Below are 25936 nucleotides of genomic sequence, written 5' to 3' on the forward strand. Positions count from 1 at the left end.
GAATGAGTGTGTTTCTAAAATGAAGGTATGAAGTTAATATCTTTCTCTGAAAATTCAGATGTAAAAGACACATAAATTTCATTTATTACATTTCTAAACCAATTTTTGATCATATTAAATCTTCCTCCAAGTCTCCATCCTACTGGACTGACAATAAATTTAATTTTGTCATTTTGGAAGTCCTCAAATCTACAAATTTTATGAGGTGCACGAAAGTTGGCAAACAGAATAAAAACTCTTTTTTTAAACTCTGTTATGGCTGCCTTAGGTTTTTCCACTGTTCAACCTACATGTTCCTGTGGACAGGTCATCCTGCTAAATTGTGTCAAGCCTCAGCAGGGCAACTTTCCTGAGGCTGAGAAATCTAGTACCTGGAGTCAGGCACTGTATGCAGGACTTGGTCATCCCCTCTGAGTTTCTGTCCCTGCAGAACACTTGTTCTTGGGGAATATACACGCTCTCTACCTACTTTCACAGCCCATCTCCTCCCCAGTCAAGCTAGAACTTGCCTCTACCACTCCCCTCAACATAACCCTTTCATAGACTTAATGAACTGACACTTTCAGAAAAAGAAAAAACAAGCAAGAGTCAAGTTTTGTTCAGCTGACTTCTGCTTTAGACCCAGAACGCAATCTCTGAATGAAGCAAGCAAACACAGAGGCCTTAGCTACTTTCTTTAAATGAGAATAGGTAAAAGGGAATAGATGTTTGAGAGCGCTTATTCTTTCTTATTCCTCTCAACTGTGAAAGCACAAGTTCATATCTTAAAAACATATCTTGCCATAATGTCTATACACTTGTTTTAGATATTATGGTGTATATCATGTGAGGGGGAATGGCTGTCCAGTGTAATAGTTTAAACATGAACTCTGGAGCCAGTGCTTTAGATTCAAATTCCTGTTTTATTACTTAACTAGCTTATCTGTGTCTTTATTCATCTACTTATAAAATACAAATAATAACAGCACCTTCTTCATGAGGCTGTGTGCTAAATTAGTTCATGTATGCAAAGGCCTTACAATAATGCCTGGCACATAGTTAGTTCCATATATGGGTAAGTCAACACTTCTGTCACTGTATTCTTTAGGTACCTAATCCAGTATTTTGTCTTAAGACATTTTATCTCTGATAGCTCTTCTAAATACCAGTTCAAATTTCCAAATGGATGCTGAAACTATTTCTAAGTGTTCGCTGACATTGAAACTCACATATTAAAACCAAAACTATCATTCCATCGAAACAAACTCTATTCTCATTTACTTAATTTTTTTACTTTTCCAAGGCTTTTTTCAAAGCAAGTCAGTGAATCCTACTGAATCTCTAATCACTTTCATTTTCACCATCACCATTAGTTGAGACCTAATTACAGTAAACCCTCAGTATTGCTGGGTTCCACGTCCAAGACTCAACCACAGATATAAAACATTCAGATAAAAGTCCAGAAAGTTCCAAAAAGCAAAACTTGAATTTGCCAGCTGGGCAACGATTTACATAGTATTTACAGTGTATTTACAACTATTTATATATCATTTACATCGTATTAGGTATAAGTAATCTAGAGATGATTTAAAGTATACAGGAGGATGTGTGTAGGCTATATGCAAATACTATGCTATTTTATTTAAGGGACTTGAGCATCAACACATTTTGGTATTTGAGGGGTCTTGGAGCCAATCCTATATGGATGTAGAGGGATGACTATACATACATATCAGATGAAACACTATATGATTTCTTCTAATTAGAAAGTATTTCAAACTGAATGAAAATAAAAACACAATATTAACAATTTGTAGGATGTCATTTAAACATTACTGAGGGAAAACATATAACATAAATACCTATATTCTAAAAAAAGAACACTCTCAAATTAATGATTGCATCTTTAATAAATTATAAAAAGAGAAACACAAAAGGCCTAGAAAAGTCAAAACAATCTTGATGAAGAACAGAGCTAGAGGAATTTAAAAAAATACAACAAACTAGAGAATAAAATGAAGAAAAAGCCAAGTTACAGATGTAAAGGACAAACATGGTTATCAGTGGGGAGAAGAAAGAAGGGGCAGTATAGGATTAGGGGGAAAAAAAGTTATTATGAGATTACATGAAATCATCTATGTGAAACTTTTGAAAACTGTAAAGCATTATAGAATTTAAAGAATCTTTTATTCAGTTAAAAAAACATTAAAATAAAAACAAAGTTAAACCAAAGAGGAGATAAGTGATAATAGAGATCAGAACATAAATCAATTAAATAGAAAACAAAAACATCAATGAAACCAAATTCTCTTTCTGTGGGATCAACAAAAGTGATAAACTTTGAGTCAACAGGAGTAAAAGAGAGAAGCACAAATGACCATATCAAGAATGAGAGAATGATCTTCACTACATATTAGACATTAAAGTGATACAAAGGAAAGGTTGTGAATAATTCTATGCCAATAAATTCAATAATTCAGAGGAAATGAACAAATTATTTGAAAAGTACAAACTACCAAAGCTCATACAAGAAGAAATAGATAACCTGAACACCTGTATATCCATTAAGAAATTGATTTTTCTGTTTAAAATATTTTTTTCTCAAGAAAATTTCAGGCCCAGATGGCTTCACTGATGAATTCTATCAAATATCTAAGTGAGAGAAAAATACCATTTCTACACAAATTCTTCAAGAATATTGAAGGAATGCTTCCAAGCTTATTTTATGAGTCTATCAAAACCAGAAAGAAACAGTATGAGAAAAGAAAACTATAATTTCATTTACATAAAGGTATGTTTAAAATTACATAGATCTAAAATTACAAAGATGCTTACTCCTTGGAAGAAAAGTTATGACCAACCTAGACAGCATATTGAAAAGCAGAGACATTACTTTGCTAACAAAGGTCCATCTAGTCAAGGCTATGGTTTTTCCAGTGGTCATGTATGGATGCAAGACTTGGACTGTGAAGGCGGCTGACCACTGAAGAATTGATGCTTTTGAACTGTGGTGTTGCAGAAGACTCTTGAGAGTCCCTTGGACTGCAAGGAGATCCAACCAGTGCATTCTAAAGGAGATTAGCCCTGTGTGTTCTTTGGAAGGACTGATGCTAAAGCTGAAACTCCAGTACTTTGCCACCTCATGTGAAGAGTTGACTCATTGGAAAAGACTCTGATGCTGGGAGGGATTGGGGGCAGGAGAAGGGGACGACAGAGGATGAGATGGCTGGATGGCATCACTGACTCGATGGATGTGAGTCTGAGTGAACTCTGGGAGTTGGTGATGGACAGGGAGGCCTGGCATGCTCTGATTCATGGGGTCGCAAAGAGTCGGACAAGACTGAGTGACTGAACTGAACTGAAAATTACAAAGATATAAAAATATTCTAAACACAAATTAAGCAATTCAAATCCAAAAAAAGTATAAAGGGGATAAAATGAATCATGAAAGGCAGGGTTTATTTCAGGAATGCAAGTGTGGTTTAACACTCAAAAAAAATATCAACATAATCTACTGTATTAACAGGCTAAACGTGAAAAACTACTATGATCTTCTTATTAGGCATAGAAAAAGCATTGAAAAAAATTTCCCTTGTGGCTCAGCTGGTAAAGAATCTGCCTGCAATGTGGGAAACCTAGGTTCGATCCCTGAGTTGGGAAGATCCTCTGGAGAAGGGAAAGACTACCCACTCCAGTATTCTGTCCTGGAGAATTCCATGGACTGTATAGTCCATAGGGTGACAAAGAGTCAGACATGACGTAGCGACTTTCACTTCACTGCTACCACCAACATACCACTTAGTGGTAGGAAACTGTGCTTTCCCACTTAACTTAGGAACAAGACGAGAATGTCTTTTTCAACTTTATTCAACATTCTCTTAGAGGTTCTAGCTAATATAACAAGGAAAGAAAAGGCATCTAGATTGGAAAGGGAGCAGTAACACTGGCTTTATTCACAGATGACATGATTTCCTATGTAAAAAATCCACTGGAATCTATAAGAAGGCTACTAGAACCATTGAGTAGAGCAAAGTGATAGTTTACAAGATCAATATTCAAGTATCAATTTTATTTTTAGGTATTAAGAACAAACAATTGGAAATTAAATTTTGTAAACTACCATTTACAATAGCATCAAAAATATAAAATATGTAAGGATAATTCAACCAAAAATGTGCACAATCTGTAGCCTGAAAATTATAAAATGTCACTGACAGAAAGTAAAGGTGATGTAATTAATTAGAGAAATTTACCTTGCTTATGGATAGGAAAATGTAATCTCACCAAGATATCAAATCTCCCCAAACTGATCCACAGATTATCTAGACAGTCATGACTATTCTAACTTGCCTTTGACAAGGATACCCACGTCATGAACATGCATCTGTCAAAATATACACTTTAAATTTGTGAAACTTCTTTACAAGGGCTTCCCTGGTAGCTCAGCTGGTAAAGAATCTACCTGCAATGCAGGAGACTCCAGTCCAATTTCTGGGTCAAGAAGATCGCCTGGAGAAGGGATAGGCTACCCACTCCAGCCTTCCGGCCTGGAGAATTCCATGGCCTGTGTAGTCCACAGGGCCGCAGAGTTGGACACGACTGAGTGACTTTCACTTCACTTCTTTACAAGTCACTAATAACCTTAATAAAGCCGTTCAAAAAAATTACAAAAACCTCTCCAATGGCTCTCCATACTTCTCATGTGATAAAATGCAAGGTTTTTAGTGGGGGAAAAAAATGGGCTTTAAGGTTTTCCTACCAGCTAAATCACTTTCACTTCTTTGAGTATGGGTTCTCCCATCTGTAGAGCAGACATAATGTCTGGCTGAAATGATTGTTATAAGTAATTATAACATTGTATTTAAAGTGTCTAGGATAGTAAATGATATCTAGTTTTTAAAATACCTTAAATGCGAGGTAACAAGTGTAAACAATCATCAGCGATTGCCTTAGAGACCTGTCACTATTTAAAAAGAGACTAGGGCATAAAAGAACTACTGTACATTCTTTAGTTCACATTCTGCCTAGGGCTCATTCTGAGTTTATGTCCCTTAATAATTTATAGACCCTTATGCTACATACAATTTTAAAACTTGTGAATGATCACAATGAAGTCCATGATTTGGCAACAATACCTGAACTTTCATACCCTTTCCTAGGCAAGTATTTGTTCACAAAATTACAACCTTATCTATTGAGAGGTAATTCTTGCCATCAACTTTTTTAAAAAATGTATGACTCTCAACCTAAAACAAATTTGATAGACCATAAACGCCATTTGAAATATACAGTTTTTCTTTAAAACTTAACATGTATCTCTGAACTTCAGCAGTTGAGTGTAACTAGGTTTACGACTATGGGCAAGTCCATAACATTTCTAGATCTCTGTTTCTTCATTTTTATAGAGCAAGGCTTGGATTATATGACTTCCAAGATCTTTTTCTGCTTTCAAAATGAATTGCTGGGATAATATATGATGAATTATTTGAATTCTTGAGGATTATGAATTAATCTTGGATATTTTGAAGCATATTGTTGAATATTTAATTTTATAACGATCATTAAAATACATCTGTGTTTTATCACAGAGCATTATTACAAGCTTATGGAGATATTTTCTTTTTTGGATAATTTGTATCAGCAGAAAATTCTGAGCTCTCAAAATTGGAGAAAGACTGGATCCACTGATACCACCTCCATAAAGTCTGAAGAATATCATTTTTTTAAAAATAAATGTCAGTGAGAAGGGCCAAAGAGTGGTATGGATTGGATTATATTATAGTTACATTAATTGCTTTTTTTTTTATTTTTCAAGTATACACACTGAAAAATAGAAAATATTTTTTAGCTTGTTGTACTTGGAATATTTACTTCAGAATACTCAGTTTTACTCTATCTCAGAAGATGACAGAATAAAGTATATTCCTATTAAAGCTGGATTTCTCAATAGCCTGCAATTTATTTTGGGTTACAAATTTTGGAAAAGAAAAAGAACATTGGTAAATAGGATTGATTTTTGTGTGTGTGTGCACATTTGGGTGTTACTGCCAAGATTTTAAAAGAAAAATAATAGCCAATAAAATAGGCAATTTTGTTGTCCTACCTAAGGTTTTTTGTTTCATACCTAAGGTTTTATCTTTAAAAAGCCATTGTTCTTTGTCTACTTGCCTAATACATGTATGTGTGTATGTTCTGGTAAAAGCTGTAAATATGCTTTGCTGAATATAATGCTATAGGAATTCACAACAGAATATTTAGACATAATGGTGTCTCTACTACTTTGAGAACAATATCAGGGATAATGAACTTGCATATTAGTAAACAAAAATACTCCTGTACTTCTACATATACACATTTGTATGTGGTGTGTGTATATATATGTACATATATATATATAGAGAGAGAGAGAGGCACACAGACACATATATACACTGAGAATATTTTAAAAGAAACTTGTCAAAATCACAATAGAAGTTGAAGAGAGCACTCACAAAATTTCCAAATCTCTGGATAATACCCAGAACAATTTTTTAAGAAATGGAAAAATAATTATAAAACATATTGTGTTAATAAATCAGAAAAGGCGCTTGAAATAATCTCATAAAATGTTATAGCTTAAATAATGCCCTTCATCAGTATTCTTTGTTTAACATTTTATGTTTATTGATAAATGAAGATGCATTTAAATAATTCAAAGAAAACATTAGCTGCAAGCAAGGAATTAATAATTGATACGACTGGAAGGACTCTTTTCACTTGGGAAATAGATAATATTAGCTTAATGTGGGGCTGTAGGAACAGAGGAAATGTAATGGATCTGCTTGCTTTAAACTGATGATGGTTATTGTGGTCTAAAAGTTGCTACAAAGGCAAAAGCGGGACAGCTCGGCAAGGGCAATAGATTTCACTCATAGGAGCTGACAGTGCAAATTGCGGTCTGATGTGTCAGATTTATACATGGGAGGAGACCTAATGATCATGACATAGACTAAGGAGATAAGAAAAAAATAAAATGCGAGTTAAACATAATTGGAAAATGGAAAGAAAAAACCCTTTGAACATTACATGATGTTAAAAATAAGAAAAGATTTTACTTTTCTCTATCACTGTGTTTGAGGATGGAGGCCAGTTAGAATGTAGCTACCTTGCTTTTGATCAGAAACACCCATCATAAGGTTTGAGTTAGATTCTCACGGCAACTCAGGCAGGGGCTCCAGCTGCACATGAGCAGTGCCAGCATCTTTGGAGGGTCATGAGAGAAGAATACCCTCAGAGAGAAGAGGCACATATGTTGGCTATTTTCATCTCACCTGTATTTGTCCTTCTCCAAATATTAAAGAAAACTGAGTCATACACATCTGGGAGCTCCAGAGGCCATTAATTTTGCTCAGTCTTTTCCCTCTCCTCCTCCACTCCCACTCTCCTGGAGAGAGAGTTATTTTTGAGTGTGCCCAGGTAAAGTTCAGATTACTCCCTGGTAAATTCATCTTTTCCATTGAGAAGGATGCCTCAATTTTCTAATCTGACATAATTTAAATGTCTGTCTTTAACAGTCATATTTAACCCATCTTGGCCCAAAAGGACCTCTAAATACAATCAGTCATTTCAGAAATCATCCCTCAAATTTGTCACTTTTGCTTTAGAACATTAATTTCCAAAAAAGGCAAATTTGGAATTAGTTTCAAAAAAATTATCTCTTTGCTAAAATTTCAGCCACTTACAAAGTCTATGATGTGGAATTTCAAGTTTTTATACATACTCAATTTTAAGGAAACAACTATACATATTTTGATTAAATCTTAAAGATCAACATCCTCTCTTCTCATTCCCAGTCTTCACATAAAACTCAGAAAAGAAACCATATAAAGAAAGAAAGGCAAAATCAATCTATATTTTTCCCCAAAGTTTAGTTTTTTCATTTGAAAAGGAAAAAGAAGTAGAATAAAGTCATATCCTCAGATACCTCTCCAGGCCTCAGGCAGGCTAAATAAAAGGGTGAAGTGAGCTAGATGAAGAGGGAAAACCAAAATGAAGAAAGAGTGAGCAACTCATGTTACATAAGAGCTCAAAGTTATTGCCATGCACAAATATGGATTAAGTATTGCAATGTATTCGATTTTCAAGAGAAACAAGAAACGTGATTTTTATTTTCTGTATGGCATCTCACAAGCTTGAAATGTGAGACCAAATTCAAATAACTTGCTTGAACTGGTCCATGTTATACAGAGCAAATACACATACCAGCATGACCATAAGTCAAGGGAGTGAATCTAGCCAGGAACTCTGGTGCATACTGAAGGGCCCTCTTGCCTTCTCATTTAGGCATGAACTCACTTCCACTAGAAGTCTCTCATTTGTGCAGACTAAAATCTATCATTTTCATCCTTGCTTTATTTTCGAAGCCAGTTTTCCTGTGGTCAGCAGACACCAGGCTAATCAGAACTTTATGTAACATTGCATTTTCAAAATTTTTCTTAAAATTAAGTTTTAAACTGATTATGAAGAATATATGCTTAGTGTTGAAAGCCTAGAAATTATCCATAACTCCATCATCTCAGAGCAATCACTGTTAGTAGCTTAGTGTATTGTTTTTTCTTTTACTTTCCTATATATGTGCATTAAGTTTTTGTATATACTCAATTCTATCAAATCCTGGGTCAGGAAGATCCTCTGGAAAAGGGATAGGCTACCCTGGACATCCCTGGTGGCTCAGATGGTAAAGAATCTGCCTGCTATGCAGGGGACCTGGATTTGATCCATGGATTTGGAAGATTCCCTGGAGGAGGGCATGGCAACCCAGTCTAGTAGTCTTTCCTGGAAAATTCCCAGGGACAGAGGAGCCTGGCGGGATACAATCCACGGGGTCGCAAAGAGTTGGACATGACTGAGCGATTAAGCACAGCACACAGCTAGGGAACAACTATACATTACATAATTTCTTTTGGTTAAATCTTACAGATTTAATTTATAGTATATAGTAACTAAAATCATAATGTATATTTAGTTCTGTTGCAATGCTATTTTTCAATGTTATGAGTTCTGGTATACATACTAAAAGCACTTTTAGAAAAGGATATTACTGATTGTATAGCTTTTTAAAATTTTTCTAAGACCTAGATCTGATTCCTTAATAATTGGAATTGAAATAATAATAATTGAAATACTACTCAGACATAAAATAGAATAAAATTAATAGTTACAAAGACATTAATTGACTCAGAAGGTATTATGCTTAGTGAAATGAGTCAGACAGAGAAAAACACTGCATGATATCACATGTGGAACTAAAAAAATTAAACTAGCAAACTTCACAGAAAGAAACAGACTCACAGATATAGAGAACAAGAGATAGGCAAGATAGGGACAAGAGATTATAGTATAAACTCACTGCAGATGGTGACTGCAGCCAGGAAATTAAAAGATGCTTGCTCCTTGGAAGAAAAGTTATGACCAACCTAGACAGCATATTAAAGAGCAGAGATGTTACTTTGCCAACAAAGGTCTGTCTAGTCAAGGCTATGGTATTTCCAGTAGTCATGTATGGATGTGAGAGTTGGACTATAAAGAAAGCTGAACGCCGAAGAATTGATGCTTTTGAACTGTTGTGTTGGAGAAGACTCTTTGCAAGGAGATCCAACCAGTCCATCTTAAAGGAAATCAGTCCTAAATATTCACTGGAAGAACTTACGTTGAATCTGAAACTCCAATACTTTGGCCACCTGATGCAAAGAACTGATTCATTTGAAAAGACCCTGATGCTGGGAAAGATTGAAGGCAGGAGGAGAAGGGGATGACAGAGGATGAGATGGTTGGATGGCATCACTGACTTAATGGACATGAGTTTGAGTAAACTCCGGGAGTTGGTGATGGACAGGGAAACCTGGTGTGCTCTGGTCCATGGGGTCGCAAAGAGTCGGACACGACTGAGTGACTAAATTGAACTGAACTACATACAAAGTAGTAGGCTTCCCTGGTGGTGCAGAGGTTAAAGTGTCTGCCTGCAATGTGGGAGACCTGGGATCAATCCCTGGGTCAGCAAGATCCCCTGGAGAAGGAAATGGCAACCCACTCCAGTATTCTTGCCTGGAGAATCCAGTGGATGGAGGAGCTTGGTGGGCTACAGTGCACGGGTCGCAAAGAGTTGGACACGACTGAGTGACTTCACTCACTTTCACTACATATAAAATAAACTGCATGAATATATTATAAGGTACAAGGAACATACCAATATTTTATAACTATAAATGGAGTATAATGTTTAAATATTGGGAATCACTATGTTGTACACTTCAAATTTACATAATATTGTACATCAATTCTACCTGCACTAAAAAATATTCTCCTAAAACCTAGATCTGATATCTAAATAATTATCTTTGTTGAGGCCAATAAGTTTTATGCTAACCAATGAGAAAGCAAGTTAGAATTGGTGTAGGTCATTATGGCATGTTATGGACAACCAGCTTACAGATGTACAGGACAAATTTAAGATTAATTAGGGAGCAATGACAAAGAATGTTCAAACTACCAAACAATTGCATTCATTTCTCATGCTAGCAAGGTTATGCTCAAAACCCAAGTTAGGCTTAAGTACATGAACCGGGCATTTCCAAATGTACAAGCTGGATTTAGAAAAGGCAGAGGAGCCAGAGGTCAAATTGCCAACATCCGCTGGATCATAAAAAAGAAAGATAATTACAGAAAAACATCTGCTTCATTGACTACTTTAAAGCCTTTGACTGTGTGGATTGCAACAAACTGTGGAAAATTCTTAAAAGAGATGGGAATACCAGACCACCTTACCTGTCTCCTGAGAAACCAGTATGTAGGTCAAGAAGCAACAGTTAGAACCAAAAATGGAACAATAGACTGGTTCCAAATTGGGAAAGGAGTATGTCAAGGCTGTATACTGTCACCCTGCTTATTTAACTTATATGCAGAGTACATCATGTGAAATACTGGAATGGATGAAGCACAAGTTGGAATCAAGATTGCCAGGAGAAATATCAACCTCAGATATGCAGATAATACCATGCTTATGGCAGAAAGTGAAGAGGAACTAAAAAGCCTCTTGATAAAAGTGATAGAGGAGAGTGAAAATTCTGGTTTAAAACTCAACATTCAAAAATCTAAGATCATGGCATCTGGTCCTATCACTTTATAGCAAATAGAAGAGGAAAAAGTGGAAACAGTGACAAACTTTATTTTCTTAGGCTCCAAAATCACTGTGGATGGTGACTGCAGCCATGAAAAAAGATGCTTGCTCCTTGGAAGAAAAGCTATGACAAACCTAGACAGTGTATTAAAAAGCAGAGACATTACTTTGCCAACAGACATCCACACAGTCAAAGCTATAGTTTTTCCAGTAATCATGTATGGATGTGAGAGTTGGACCATAAAGAAGGCTGAGCACCCAACAACTGATGCTTTCAAACTGTGGTGTTGGAGAAGACTCTTGAGACTCCTTTGGATTTCAAGGAGATCAAACCAGTCAGTCCTAAAGGGAATCAGTCCTGAATATTCATTGGAAGGACTGATGATGAAGTTGAAACTCCAATATTTTGGCTAACCCAGATGCAAAGAACCAACTCATTGGAAATGACCCTGATGCTGGGAAAGATCGATAGCAGGAAGAGAAGGGAATAACAGAGGATGAGATGGTTGGACGGCAAGACCGACTCAATGCACATTAGTTTTGAGAAAGCTCCAGGTGATGGTGAGGGACAGGGAAGCCTGGCATGTTGCAGTCCATGGGGTCACAAAGGATTGGACATGGCTGAGCAATGAACACAGAAGGAGATCACTATTGGTTACTCATCTCCATCCTGAGCTTTCCTATTTCTTAGTAATATGTTTATTGACTGACCGATTCTTTAATCCATACATACTTTCATTTTTATGGCTTTATTTTTAATCTCGCTTTTGGTGTTCTAGATGCTGCACTATGTTCTAGCAATACAGATACAAATATGACACAAATCCACACTCTCATTAACTTTTTTAATAGGGGACACAGTTAAGGAAATGTATGACTAAAATCCCATATAAATACTAGAAGTGAAGACCTCAGAGGCTTAAAGATTTCATTCTTTTTCCTTTGATATATATTTTTAAGCTATAAATGCAAATCTTTAATTTTTTACTTTCTAGTTACTAGTTTTGAAATTTACTACTCAGCTCTTGATCATATATTATCATAAGCATTAAAAAACACTTATAAGTTCCAGTTAATTTATGTTTCTATACATACCTTGCAGAATATCCATAGTCTCTGTGCTCAAAGAAGTTGCATTTTAGGTAACAGTGATGTTAAATGGTTCTGATTCTAAAGTCGACTCCTTCAGACTTTTACAATTTCCAAACTTTTAGAATTTTAAATGTATTATAATAGAATAAAATGACCAGTTAGTATTGCTTTATACAAGATTTGCCTTGTTGCCTACTTAAGTGTCTTAGCTTGTATTGATAGGAGAGGAATGCATTTGTTCCAGCTGAGAACAGATACAGGTTAACACTTGGAAAGCCTGTGCCCAAGAGCCCAGTAACTGAGTGTCAAGATTGGCAGCTATCTAAACTGGGGATGGCTAGAATTGTGAGACTTTTTAATTCTGTTCAGGCTGCTACACCCAAATGCTACAGTCTGGGTGGTTTATGAACAACAGAAATTTATTTCCCATAGTTCTGGAGGCTGGAAGTCTACATCAGATTTCCAGCATAGTCATATTCTGGTGAAGGCCCTTTTCCAGGTTGCATACTACCAACTTCTCAACTTCTCTGTGACCTCATGTGGGAAAAATAGGGATGGGAGTGACATGGGGTCTCCTTATAAAAGCAATAATCCCACTTCAGGAGGGATCCACTCTCATGATTGAAGAACCTCTCAAAGGACCCACCTTTTAATATCATCCCATTGGACTTCAGGATTTCAACTTATGACTCTGGGGGAGAGAAAAACATTTAGGCCATAGTAGAGCCAGAGTGCAGTGAGATCAGGACTAAAAGAAGAAACCAGATAGCCAGACCTCACCAGGTAGTATGGCGGACTCTGCAGGGAGAGCAAAGGCATACACACTCCAGGACTCAGATACAATTCTGCCTGATTACTGGGCACCACCCTCCACCAATTTTTTATTCAGCTTGCAGCACTTTCTGTACCTTGTCAAAAGAACAAAAAGCACAATTTGGTTACTGATTTTAGAACTTCCTACTGTTGATTATGTAATGAAACTTGATATTAAATATGATCTGCAGATAAAAGTTTCAGAAGCCCAGACATTTGCTGTGTCTACTTTTTTGTAAAGCAGGCATAGCACTTCCTAAGAACCATACTTACAAGCTGTTTTAAGAACTATCCGTACTTAGGGAGTTTGAAATTTAAAAGCTTAACTTAAATGTTAAATAAAAATTTAACTTTTTATTAAGAATATATTCAGAAATAACCCCCCCACACACATAATCAGTTTATAACAAAGGAATCAAAAACATAAAATGCAGAAAGGACAGCATCTCCAATTAAAGCTGGGAATATTGGACAACTACATACAAGAAATGAAACTTCACTACTACCTCACACCAAATATATACAAAAAGTGGATTAAAGACTTGAGTGTAAAACCTGAAATCATAAAATTCCTAGAAGAAAACAAAAGTGGTAAGCTTCTTGACATTGGTTTCTGCAAGGATATTTTAGGTTTGACATCAAAGACAACAAATGCAAAAGTAGATAAGTGGGACAACTTCAAATTAAAAAGTTCTTCACAGAAAACAAAACCATCAACAAAATGAAAAGGTAAATATGGAATGGGAGAGAATATTTGCAAATCTTATATCTGATGAGAGTTTAATATCCAAAATGTAATGTGTACAACTCAATAGCAGAAACAATCCAGTTAAAAAATGGACACAGGATCTGAATTGGCATTTTTCCCAAGAAGATATACAGATGGCCAAAATGTACATGAAAAGATGCTCAACATCACCAGGGAAATGCAAATCAAAACCATGGTGAGATATCACCTTACAACCTAGAATGGTTATTATCAAAAAGTCAAGTAATAACACATGTTGGCAAGGATGTGCCAGGAAGGGAACCCTCAAGCACTGGTAGAAATGTAAACTGATGCAGCCACTATGGAAAACAATATGGAAATTCCTCAGAAAATAAAAATAGAACTACTGTATGATCAACTTCTGGATATTTAGCCAAAGAAAATGAAAATACTAGCTCAAAAAGATATGCACCCCTACATTCACTGCACCGTTATTTATGATAGACAAGATATGGAAGCCACATGTGTCTATGAATGCAGGAATGGATAAAGAAAATGGGGGATACACACATTTATTATTCAGCCATAATAAAGCAAGAAATCTTGCCATTTACAGCAACATGGATAAAACTTGAGGGAATTATGCTAAATGAAACAGACAGAGAAAGACAAATATTGTATGATCTCACTTATGGGTGGGATCTAAAACACAAGTCACAATCATCACCACCACTCCCACAACAATAGAGCTCATTGATAATGGAGACTGATCTTTCTCAGGGAGATGTAATAAGTCAGGAGGTGCAAATACAGCATGCTGACTATACTCAATAAAACTTGTATTGTGTATTTCACAGTTGCTATGAGAATAGATCTTAAACATTCTCACCTCCAGAAAAAAAATTTTTCTAACTATGCATGGTGTTGGATGTTAACTAGATTTATCATGGATGTTAACTAGATTTATTATGGTATTATTTCACAATATATGCAAATAGTGAATCAATACATGTATATATACCTAATATAATATGCACCTAAATGGCAGCCCGCTCCAGTATTCTTGCCTGGAAAATCCCATGGATGGCAGAGCCTGGTAGGCTACTGTCCATGGGGTTGCACAGAGTCGGACATGACTGAGCGACTTCACTTTAAAACTAATGTATAATATTTCAATTATACCTCAATTCAGAAAAGTTTATTAAGCTATCTCAAAGTCCCATGGATGGTGGATAGTAAATAACAGCCCCTACCTTCCACTTACCTCCAAACTTACTGATGAGAAAAGACATGGGAAACAAATGGAAAATAAGACAAGGAAAACCTGCGTGATTCAGGTCTAATACCTCATTCTACTCACTGGAACTTCTCTTTACAGAGAAATTTGGTACATACATTTGTTCTAGTTAAGCCATGGTAAATATCTGAATGCGGTAAAGTTGTGAAAATACTCTTACCTCAGTTCTTTATTCTTGGATGATTTCGAACTGATTAAAAGTGGTCTGTTCTACAAGCAAATCCTCATTTCCCAGCTCTCACTTTGCCTGGTGGGTTAAGTCAGGACATGTTAGGTTAACTACTGCTAGCGAAGAGGAAAGATAAAGGATAATACACTAAAACTGAAGAGCAGAATTCAAAGTAATATCAGAAATAACCAACCAGTGGGAATGCACAAATCCCCTACAGACATAAGGATTCCTCACACTGCACACACTAAGGATGGGCTAAGATCACAGGGATCGCCAGAGTTTGAAATCCCAAGTAACTCAGATTCTTGCTCACAGCTGCTCACCAGTCCTTTTGTCTACATTCAATGGTATGTATGTGTGTATGAAACAATCTCAGTCATGTCCCACTCTTTGTGACCCCATGGACTGTGCCTGCCAGGCGCCTCTGTCCATGGGCTCTCCAGGCAAGAATACTGGAATGGGTTGCCATGCCCTCCTCAAGGGGATCTTCCCAACCCAGGGATCAAACCCAGGTTTCCCGCATTGCGGGCAGATTCATTACCATCTGAGCCACCTGGGATGGTGCTGCTGCTGCTGCTGCTGCTAAGTCGCTTCAGTCGTGTCCAACTCTGTGTGACCCCATAGACGGCAGCCCACCAGGCTCCCCCATCCTTGGGATTCTCCAGGCAAGAACACTGGAGTGGGTTGCCATTTCCTTCTCCAATGCATGAAAGTGAAAAGTGAAAGTGAAGTCGCTCAGTCGAGTCCGACTCCTAGCGATCCCATGGACGGAGGAGCCTGGTAGGCTACAGTCCATGGGGTCACAAAGAGTGGGACATGACTGAGATTTTTTTATGGGATCCCCAAATCCCAAAATCCATGGGATTGTGCAGGCAAGAGTACTGGAGTGGGGTGCCATTGCCTTGGTAGACATGTATATAATGATGGGCTGCAGAAACTGCAGTGGTAGAGAGCAACTTTTTTCCCCAGCCAATATGGCTCCTCTCAACACAACATTGAGCTGTATGAGCCAGCAATGACAGTAGATACATGTATCTAGGATTTTGTTTTTTAAACTATATATACTGCTTTTAATAGCATGATTACAGCTGTTAAGTAAGTGATGCCTCTAGACTGAAGAGGACTGCAATGAGAAGCACCCCAGCCAAGAGGCATGGGAGCAGCATGCTCTTCTCATTATTGCCAGTTAGTAAGGACAGAACATATGGTCACTTCACAAAGGTGAGTTATCAACCAACAAACAGGAATCCCAGCCAAGTTTCCCAGCCAAATTCCTTCTTTTAAATTCATTTATACTCTCTATTTCTTCTTCTCTCTTATTTTGAATTATTGTTTTTTTGTTTTTTTTTTTTCTTTCATCATGGGGGCAGGATATATCTTAGGAAACTCATTTCCAACCAGGAAAATAACTTAGGAAATCAGTGCTCAGAGTGACACCCTGCCCGCAACCTATGGACAGTGAACAGTTAGCAGCTATAACTAAACAATGTTGTCCCTGGCAATAGAACAGGCAGGCCTGGTATCAATTTGGTTCTAATGTTTAGTAGTTGGGTGGTCTTAGGGAAGTCATAGAACCTTATTTTACCCAAGAATCTTCAGCTATAAAATGAGTAAGCCCCATCTCAAAGTCTGCTGAAAGGATTAAGTAAAATAGCAGCTCTGGCAAGACCAGCGCTATGCCTGCTGCTGGCATGTAGTCAAGAAGGACTGTTATTGATATTAGTCTTAAAATGGCATTTTTTTAAAATTTTCTGGTGACAATACAGTGCTTCAGAGAATTCTGACTGTAACTAAGGGGCCTTAAAGTGAAAGCAATTCCATTTTCTTTTCTCTAAAATGAAGAGAGCTCCTAGAGATGCCCAGCCCAGCAGCCCCTGCTCCCTCATGAGAATGGCCCCACACCCTTCCCTAGCTGAAGAGTTAGACCACACTCACCTTGGTGGCAGCCCAGCAGATCCAACCTTTGCCATTGGGGTTGATATTTATCAGCACCAGCCCCTCCACCAAGTAGCTGAGAGGGTCAGAGGAGAAGGAAATCCTTTATTTGGTTTCCAGAGGCCACTGATGACCCAAATGTCTACAGCTGGGAACATTCCTGGGGTCCACTTTCAGCTGTTCCTGCCTATGTGCCTCCTTACCTGGAACCTTTTGAATGCTTCCATTTCTTTAGAATCTATGCCTATATCACTATTTTCCACCCCCACCCCCATATAACTTTGAGTCCCTGGGACTGCAAGGAGATCCAACCAGTCCATTCTAAAGGAGATCAGCCCTAGGTGTTCTTTGGAAGGAATGATGCTAAAGCTGAAACTCCAGTACTTTGGCCACCTCACGCAAAGAGTTGACTCATTGGAAAAGACTCTGATGCTGGGAGGGATCGGGGGCAGGAGGAGAAGGGGACAACAGAGGATGAGATGGCTGGATGGCATCACTGACTCGATGGATGAGAGTCTGAGTGAACTCCGGGAGTTGGTGATGGACAGGGAGGCGTGGCGTGCTGTGAGTCATGGGGTCGCAAAGAGTCGGACACAACTGAGCGACTGAACTGAACTGAATTGAATATAACTTTGAAGATGTTATTGTTTTAAGACTGAAGATAAAGCACCTTAAATTTAAAAAAAAAAAAGTTGCACTTTTGTTTGTGTGAGAGAGAGACCCACATTGTCTGTTCTTTGTAAAAAGTTTAAACAAGGTAAAAAATGTCCTTAGAAGGCATCAACCCACTCCTGTCCTGCAAGTTCCTGGGGTTAGATATTTATGTCCTCCATCCCCATCCTCCCCTTGTTAACAAAAAGGAACAATTTGAAGAGAAAGTATATATAATAATTACACTAAAAAATACATTAAACAACATTAAAACCCCAAACAAGAAAAATTTAGCAGACTGTCAGCTCCATTTACCCTATTTTCTGACCCCTCTACCCTCTCCCACCCCAACATCCCTCTCCTCACATTCTCCCGCACCTCCCGACAGTCTCTCACTCCCCCAAAGCTCTGGTCATGTGACTCACCTTTGGTGGTTGAAGGAGACCTCAAATGCGTGGGCTGGGTGAGGACAGGGGCACAGGACACTGGAGGACGGGCTGGGGAGAGGGGAGCATCAGGGAATGAGATGCTAAGAAACACGCAGGCACCGAAGACTACCAAAGACTACACAAGAATTCCACAAAATAATCGACCGTCTGAGCTACCAGGGAAGACCCTAAGTAAAAATACCTAGTACAATTCCTGTTTCATCGTAGTACTTAGCAGACCAATAAAAGTATTGCAGCAAGGTTTTCTACAAGGTAATGTAACCAAACCAAGCTTGGGTCCACTCACTGGCACGCAGTGAAGCCAATTTATTGAAGGCTGTGGTGAAGGAAGGTGTAGCGTTTAGTACAAGGCCCGGCAAGCAGTAAGCGCAGCTCATGCTCAAAAGACTCAAACTCCCCAACAGGTTTCAGGTTTTTAAAGACAGGATGAGGGAGAGGGTTTCAAGGTATGTGATCAGCTAATCAACATCCTTCTGATTGGCTGGAGATGAAGTAATTGGGAGTCAACATCATCAACCTCATATGTTTAATTTCTCCCACCTGGTGAGGCTTTTAGTATCTGCAAAACAGCTCAAGGGTATGGCTCAGGATATTATCTATAGTCTTTGAGGAAGAACTAAAATGCTTGACTTTGTTGAATGGCTAAACTATTACTATTTTGTCTTGCTTGACTCTTTTCCTTTGTGTCTGTATTTCCTCACTTCTGTGATTAAATTTGCTCTTTGGGATTGCAAAAGGTCTAGGAGGGTACAGTTTTTCTACAAACAAGAGGCATGCAGAGGACATGGAGGGATCTGTCCAGGAAGGCGTCATGGGGTCCTGCTTGGTTACAATCCCCCATGTTTTGATACTCCTCAATCTTGAGGGAGAACAGGTATGGGATGAGAAAGGGAATAACGTTTTGAATAGAGTGGTTAATCATGAACTTTGCGGAGCAACTCAATTTTAGGGAGACTCAGTTTCAGTAAATTCTGTTGTCGTTAAGTTGCTAAGCTGTGTCTGACTCTTTGAGAGCCCCTGGGCCATACATAACCTGCCAGCCTCCTCTGTCCATGGAATTTCCCAGGCAGGAATACTGGAGTGGTTTGCTATGCCCTCCTCCAGGGGATCTTCCCAACCCAGGGATCGAACACTCATCTCCTATATTGGCAGACAGATTCTTTACCACTGAGACACCAGGAAAGCCCTTCAGTAACTTCTAATCATGTGTGAGTGTGTAATGTAGACATGGAAAAAAGAAGGCTAAAACATAAGAACTCTGTCATATTTTAGGCCTTCCCTGTATCTCAGACGATAAAGAATCTGCCTATAATGCAGGAGACCTGGGTTCTATCCCAGGGTCAGGAAGATCTTCTGGAGAAGAGAAAGGCAACCCACCCCAATATTCTTGCCTGGAGAATCCCATGGACAGAGGAGCCTGGTGCACTACAATCCATGGGGTCGCAAAGAGTTGGACATGACTGAGAGACCAACACACACATATATGACATGGAAAAGCTTGCTATAAATAATTTCACAGTACCATTGTTCCTCATCTTCTCCAATCATGTTACAGACTGTACAAGCAAAAGAGTGAAAAAAAAAAGAAAAATACAATATTTACTTATACAATCATCCTTCAGGTACCAGTAGGGTGTCTGTTCTAGGACCCGTGGGATATGCAAATTTGAAAATATTCATTTCCCTTATACAAAATGGCATAGTATTTACATATAACCTATATACATCCTATGTATACTTTAAATCATCTCTAGATTACTTATAATACCTAAACAATGTAAATGTTATGTAAATAGTTGTAAATACGATGTAAATGCTATGTAAATAGTTGCCAGTCTGGCAAATTCAAGTTTTGCTTTTTGGAGCTTGCAGGAATTTTTTTTTTCTGAATATTTCCAATCCACAGTTGGTTGAATCTGCAGATGTGGAAGTCACAAACACAGAGGGCTACACTATTCAAGGTTGGTACCAAGTACACACACACGCACATGCATGCCCACACACACAACAAAGTAAATACTTCGAATGACGATGAAATTGGGGTAAAGAAAAAATCAGAGTAAAAAGACATAAACAAAACAAAAAGCGAAATTAATTTATGGCGTGCTTTTTGGAAAGCTTTCTTTCTATGCTGGCTAGAGGAGGACCACAGGTTTTATTTTGAGCTTGCATTACAATGGAACAAGGCAGCTAGATTTGAGCTACCCAGAGTTATTCTTGCCTCTCGTATGTTCAGTATCACTAGAGTTTGTTTTCATATTGGAAGCTCCAAAGCAAATATCACTACCTTCTGACACAGAATATAGTCTACAGACTTTCTATTTGGTTAAAATTTTATAATGCTTAATTAAAAATATTCTGCATCCTTTAGAAAAATGAGACTGCATGTAGAACAGTTGCAGTCTGAGATGGCCAGAAACAGGGAGAGGAGATGGAGCTTGGCTAGCTGGAAAGCGTACACCCCCATCTTCTGCTCAGCTCTGCCCCATGGACATGAGGGCCAGTGTGGCCAGCATTTATTGGTCAGTTCTTTCATTTCCAAGGACTGCTTAGTTTGGTTTCTCAGATCTACTTGTTCACTGGGCAATGAGCCTAATTTTTAAAAAGTAAGTAGATATAGATGATGATAAAGTCAACATTCCAAACAGAGTAAAAAAGGTCACTTCTGTGTAAAAGAGAGTAGAAGTCAGATGAAAATAATTTTGAGTCTACAAATAAGTATTGGGGAGGATATGGAGAAAAGGGAACCCTTGTACATATTGCTGGGACTATAAACTAGTACAGTTGCTATGGAAAATAGCCACTCTAAAAAATAAAAACTAATTCAAAAAGATACATGCACCCCCAATGTTCATAGCAACATTATTTACAATAGCCAAGATATGGAAGCAACCTAAGCATCTATCAACAGATGACTGGATAAAGAATATGTGATACCACACATACACACACACACACACACACACACACACACACAATACTGTGTATGCTTGCATGCTAAGTCACTTCAGTTCAGTTCAGTTCAGTCACTCAGTCATGTCCGACTCTGCAACCCCATGAATCGCAGCACGCCAGGCCTCCCTGTCCATCACTAACTCCCGGAGTTCACTCAGACTCGCGTCCATCGAGTCAGTGATGCCATCCAGCCATCTCATCCTCTGTCGTCCCTTTCTTCTCCTGCCCCCAATCCCTCCCAGCATCAGAGTCTTTTCCAATGAGTCAATTCTTCGCATGAGGTGGCCAAAGTACTGGAGTTTCAGCTTTAGCATCATTCCTTTCAAAGAAATCCCAGGACTAATCTCCTTCAGAATGGACTGGTTGGATCTCCTTACAGTCCAAGGGACTCTCAAGAGTCTTCTCCAACACCACAGTTCAAAAGCATCAATTCTTCGGTGCTCAGCCTTCTTCACAGTCCAGTTCTCACATCCATACATGACTACTGGAAAAACCATAGCCTTGACTAGACGGACCTTAGTCGGCAAAGTAATGTCTCTGCTTTTGAATATACTATCTAGGTTGGTCATAACTTTTCTTCCAAGGAGTAAGCGTCTTTTAATTTCATGGCTGCAATCACCATCTGCAGTGATTTTGGAGCCCCCAAAAATAAAGTCTGACACTGTTTCCACTGTTTCCCATCTATTTCCCATGAAGCGATGGAACCAGATGCCATGATCTTCATTTTCTGAATGTTGAGTTTTAAGCCAATTTTGTCGCTCTCCTCTTTCACTTTCATCAAGAGGCTTTTAGTTCCTCTTCACTTTCTGCCATAAGGGTGGTGTCATCTGCATATCTGAGGTTATTGATATTTCTCCTGGCAATCTTGATTCTAGCTTGTGTTTCTTCCAGTCCAGCATTTCTCATGATGTACTCTGCATTTAAGTTAAATAAGCAGGGTGACAGTATACAGCCTTGACGTACTCCTTTTCCTATTTGGAACCAGTCTGTTGTTCCATGTACAGTTCTAACTGTTGCTTCCTGGCCTGCATACAGATTTCTCAAGAGGCAGGCAGGCGGTCTGGTATTCCCATCTCTTTCAGAATTTTCCACAGTTTATTGTGATCCACACAGTCAAAGGCTTTGGCATAATCAATAAAGCAGAAATAGATGTTCTTCTGGAACTCTTGCTTTTTCCATGATACAGTGGATGTTGGCAATTTGATCTCTGGTTCCTCTGCCTTTTCTAAAACCAGCTTGAACATCAGGAAGTTCACAGTTCACGTATTGCTGAAGCCTGGCTGGGAGAATTCAGTCATGTCCAACTCTTTGCGACCCCGTGGACTGTAGCCCATCAGGCTCCTCCACCCATGGAATTCTCCAGGCAACAATACTGGAGTGGGTTGCCATTCCCTTCTCCAGGGGATCTTCCTGACCCAGGGATCAAACCCACATCTCTCAGGTCTCCTGCATTAGCAAGCAGGTTCTTTACCACCAGTCCCACCTGGGAAGCCTACAGTGTAACGTTGTGTGAATGTGTGCCAAATGGCTTCAGTTCATGTCCGACTCTTTCTTATTCAACCGTAAAGGAATGGAATTTTTGCTGTTTGCAATGATGTAAATGGACTTAGAAGGTATTATGCTTAGTGAAATATGTCAGACAGGGAAAGACAAACACTGTACGTTATCATTTATATGTGGAATCTAAAAAATAAATCGAAGGTGTTTAATAAGACAGGAAAACACACATAGAAGCAGAGAACAAACTAATGGTTACCAGTGGAGAGAGGGAAGGGTGGAGGACAAGATAGCATTAGGGGACTAAGAGATTCTAATTACTATGTATAAAATAAATAAGCAACTAGGAAATATTGTTCAGTTCAGAGAAATATAGCCATTATTTTATAATAACTTTGAATGGAGATAATCTGTAAGAATATTGAATTACTCCATTGTACATACACCTGAAACTAATATAATATTGTAAATCAACTATTCTTCAATGAAAAAATTTAAATAAAAACAAAGATAGTTTATATTAAAAAGTAAAAAAATGTTTTTGAGAATACTCCCTTCCTTGACATGGTTACTAAAGAGACAACAACCAAGAGCATGCATTAATAGAGAGCTTTTAAGTTGTGAAAGATGCTTTCCTTCACTGGGATTATCAAACTTTTTTAGTAAAGAAGCATAAACAGCAGACAAAAATTAATGGTTAACACTGAAGATCCAGGAGTACAGACCAAAGTAGGTCCTCAAAAGTAAGAAAATTCTTTGAAATCTTACATTTCATCTCAAAAGTTCATGCAAAAATTCATGACATAACTGTGTTTATTTTAATTAAAGGTCCAAATCAAAACAAGTTAACCTATTCTACAAAATCTTATAACAAAACTGATGCCCTGGGAAGATGCAGTGTTTTTATTCTGTGGTTTTAAGGACCTGTCACCACTGCTATATGCTTCCCAGAAGGATGGGGAGCCCATTTGAGGGTCAGGCAGCTGCAAAAATTCCTCCAGACTTCATAATAGCCTTTATATGGATGAGTAAGTGATATTCTTGTTCTTTTTAGCAGATACAGAAAGTTAGACTTAAGGAAATGAAACGCTTACCTCTTGCTTCTAGTTAGTGATGACTGTGGACCTAAAATCCAGGGCCTTTAATTCCATGATGTCTTCCCATTTGGAACCTCCAAATTCAGTTTCTACCAAACTTCAGTCCACACTTTGTGTGATTGCTATTACAACTTCAGGTGGTCTTCCTAAGCTTGGAGATGCAACATTTACCTAAAGAATTCCAAGCAATGAGACAGTTTTGTTAATTCTGTTTTATTTTCAAAATGTCTTTGTGTCTGATAGAGGATAGTCAACATGTATGTTAGGAATTTGATGTGCTGAGAAGTTCTGCTTTGCCATATATTTGCTGTCTGCTGGTTTTGTTCACAAATGTGAAGCAAGGGAATAATCTCTTGTGTTGCAGTAGTGGCTGTGTTATAGACCACTGACAACAGGTAATGAAAATTGACCTATTCTTTTAGATGAGTGGTATTAAATGGAATGGCTCTTTGAGAGGTACCAGTTTTCTAACTGGTGGTCTTTTGAAAGAGGCTTTTCCGTATGTGTTTGCCTTCTGAAAGAGTATTGGATGGGGGCAGTCTATCACCCTTTCCAATAGACAAGATGGATTAGTTTTGACTGACTGTGTAAGAAGCTTGGTTCTGGTCCAGCTGGCAAGAGCATAAAGCAAAGTAATTACTTGAAAGTAAGAAGGAAAGAAAAGAAAAAGATAGATATTGTATCCAGTATCCTCCCTGTTTACTTAGGACTCCAAATTTCTTTTGAATTGAAAAAAAAATACATCTTTTTAGGGCCAAAAAATAAAATTCCATAGTATCCCAGTGGAAACCCCTCCAATAGTGGTTTGGGTGTTAATAGTGGTGTTCATTATTTTTCCTTTGAAAATATTTATTGAAATCATAGTAATTAATTTTAAACCAGACTCTCAGAATCTACATGGGCTCTTGAGACAAGTGAAAGCATTAACTATAATGGAAAATGTGAACACCATTCATTTCTTGAGACAACAGCTATTTAATATCTGAGCTACCAGGAAAGCCCATTTAATATATAAACTATATTAACTCCTAACCCTTTCTGTAGTGGTGAAATTCTAGATAAACAGTTGTCAAGTAAATATATGTCATAAATATATAAAATGTTAAAATGAAATTACAAAATATGATTGCTTTATAGTTTTCAAGGGAGCAGAAGAACAAAGGAGTAGCTTAAATTCTCAAAACATTTTAGTTGGATGATCTAATTTATATAAATACCCTTGAAAAGTAATTAAGAACAGGGAATACAGTTCCTAATTTATAATTATCAGAAGTGAGGCAGAGGTTTCATGACTTTTTCAAGTCACTGATCATAGGCTTATTCAGAAATAATGTTATAGTTGGCTTATTCACACACTACTAAGAATTTTCGAATTTGGTGAAATAAAAAAAAGAAAGAAAGAAATATGCAAGGGCATTGAAGGAAGGGGAAAAAATGCTTTGAATGGATTCATTTTCTTCTCAATGATTACCCTTTCCCCAGTTCTTCAGAATTAAAAATTTTAAAAACATTTTCATCTTCAAGTAACTATCCAAAGTATTTAATACCATACCAAAAAAATGCTACTTAGAAAGCAGGTCTCAAGAGAATATACTGTTCCATTTTTAAATTGTTCTTCATGATTCACTGCACCTTAGGCTCTTCCCAGTGGCAAGCTCTACCAAATAGGAACATAGCTGGAGAGGGATTCCACCCTACCCACAGATAGTAGGCAAAGAGACTTATTGGTGGGTGACAGCAATGCGAAGAAGGGCTTTAGACAGCATACACCTGTGCCTGAACACAAAACATGGCAGTTAGGTATGCTTCTGCACAGGACTTAGAATCTGTGAGGAAACAGATAATTTCCATACAGTCCAAGCCCTCAATACTCAGTTTTAAAAGCATGCGATTTTCCAGAAATCACAGTTTTGTTTTTGTTGTTTAGTTGCCTTTGTGACCCCATGGACTGTAGCCCTTCAGGCTCCTCTGTTGATGGGATTTCCCAGGCAAGAATACTGGAGTGGGTTCCCATTCCCTTCTCTGGGGCATCTTCCCAACCCAGGGATCAAACTCAAGTCTCCTGTATTGTCAGGCGGATTCTTTACCACTGAGCCACCTAGGAAGCCCAGAAATCACAGTACCATGTGTTATAG

The 25936-nt window shown here is 38.0% G+C and overlaps 1 long non-coding RNA gene across 1 annotated transcript in view; it reads right to left on the reverse strand.

Annotated features, from left to right (window-relative positions):
* The window catches only part of LOC121819956 (uncharacterized), a 108433-nt gene extending 89764 nt beyond the window's left edge, over positions 1-18669 (reverse strand). Inside the window, exons 1-4 of the long non-coding RNA XR_006060338.2 lie at positions 18539-18669; positions 18229-18300; positions 17153-17228; positions 15206-15292 (exon numbers count right to left, since the gene is read on the reverse strand). This is a non-coding gene — a long non-coding RNA (uncharacterized LOC121819956). The remainder of the gene's footprint in view (positions 1-15205; positions 15293-17152; positions 17229-18228; positions 18301-18538) is intronic.
* Between the last annotated feature and the right edge of the window lie 7267 nt (positions 18670-25936).

This window comes from Ovis aries, chromosome 7 (genome assembly GCF_016772045.2).
Source record: "Ovis aries strain OAR_USU_Benz2616 breed Rambouillet chromosome 7, ARS-UI_Ramb_v3.0, whole genome shotgun sequence".
Lineage (NCBI taxonomy): Eukaryota > Metazoa > Chordata > Mammalia > Artiodactyla > Bovidae > Ovis > Ovis aries.